Source organism: Petromyzon marinus, unplaced genomic scaffold (genome assembly GCF_048934315.1).
Source record: "Petromyzon marinus isolate PM22_M1 ecotype Great Lakes invasive population unplaced genomic scaffold, UKy_Petmar_22M1.pri1.0 PM_G_Scaffold_68, whole genome shotgun sequence".
Lineage (NCBI taxonomy): Eukaryota > Metazoa > Chordata > Hyperoartia > Petromyzontiformes > Petromyzontidae > Petromyzon > Petromyzon marinus.
Genome location: NW_027423022.1, coordinates 611,332 through 612,803, shown reverse-complemented (window position 1 = coordinate 612,803; position 1,472 = coordinate 611,332). Strand labels below are relative to the sequence as shown.

Below are 1,472 nucleotides of genomic sequence, written 5' to 3'. Positions count from 1 at the left end.
AGAGTACGGAAATTTGAGGGCTCTTTGTTCCTCTCACACAGCTTAAAAGCCGTGATCTGAACGTGGCTCTCTCACTCCAGCGCTGTCCTACCAGACAGTCTCACCCCCTTCACCTGATGAAGGCCGCTTGTGTTGTGGCCGAAACGTCGTGAGAATATTATTGTGTTATTTTATTTTATCAATTTATTATTTTATTCTCATTCTACGTGACTTTACCGAAAGAACCAAAGAAGATGAATCTTTACTCTCTTCGTCAAGACCCTTGGGGTTTATGCGTAGGCACCTGATTGAACATATAAACAAGACATATTAGGTGTGTATGTACGCGCAGACTACATTACTAAAACAATATAGTATGAACTAAAACATGCACTATGCAAAATTGTTCTAGTAAAGCACCTCCGTGAGCATTGTGATTTTTTTTAATGTCATAAAATAGCCAGAATTTACTGTACCATTTCAATGTATCATTGGTGCCTGCTGAAAATGTAGAACTCTTGAGAACTTGGCCCATTTCTTCAAGACAGAAGCTGAAATTGTTGATGGTCCACATATAAGAGAACTTTACCACCTTAACCTGAAACACACGAGCACATAACAGCTATAAAGCTCATTCATTACCATAAATACATGACCATTGACAAACCCTCAAGTATTTCACCCACACATCATATTGTGCTCAAAAACACAAACTGTCTATAAGGAAAGAAACATTACTGTAAATGAAAGGGTCTTATTAGTGTTCTGGGATTACCTTGCATGTTCATTACTGCACAGCGTTAACACAACAAGTCTCAACATGTCATAGATTAGAGTGTGCAATAAAAGGCCTTTTTATTTTTTTTATTTGATAAAAACTGCTGCCCCTTTTGTATAAATACACTACCAGTCAAAATCAGAGACAATTATCTAGTATAATGTTGTTAGTGCAATTCTATGAACTTTGCAATCTGATGTACAAAAATAGCCTGTACAATGATAATCCATAATTGCACTTACACATAATTATGAAACCATTTTGGATGGCTTTGCGATGAACAAAAAACGTGTGAAAGTGAAATGCATTAGCCATGCGCATACTTTGACCGGCACAAGACGGAGACCCGTTGAATGTGATTGGCCACAGGGGAACAAGTACCTGTGTGTAGCACCAGCTTTCTGCGATGGGCGCATTGGACATTTCAGACGGAGGTGGGGGGCTCGGGGCCCTGGACATGTTTGCATTGAATGCGAGGGAAGTGACATCATCAGGTGACATTAAGAGGGAAGTGACATCATGAGGTGACATTAAGCAGGAAGTAACATCATCAGGCGACATTAAGAGGGAAGTGACATCATCAGGCGATATTAACATGTAAGTGACATCATCAGGCGATATTAACATGTAAGTGATTACGAGTTAAATGTTCTTGCTGTGGTTTTCACACCTGACGATGATTGCTTGTGTTGCGGTCGAAACGTCGTAAGAATTT

The 1,472-nt window shown here is 39.5% G+C and overlaps 1 long non-coding RNA gene across 1 annotated transcript; it reads right to left on the bottom strand.

The window, feature by feature from the left end:
* Positions 1–248: 248 nt before the first annotated feature.
* On the bottom strand, positions 249–1,252 carry LOC142920131 (uncharacterized). Its single transcript, XR_012938681.1, has 3 exons — positions 1,139–1,252; positions 456–577; positions 249–283 (listed from the first exon to the last, which is right to left on the bottom strand). It is a non-coding gene; the product is annotated as an uncharacterized LOC142920131 (long non-coding RNA).
* Positions 1,253–1,472: the final 220 nt, after the last annotated feature.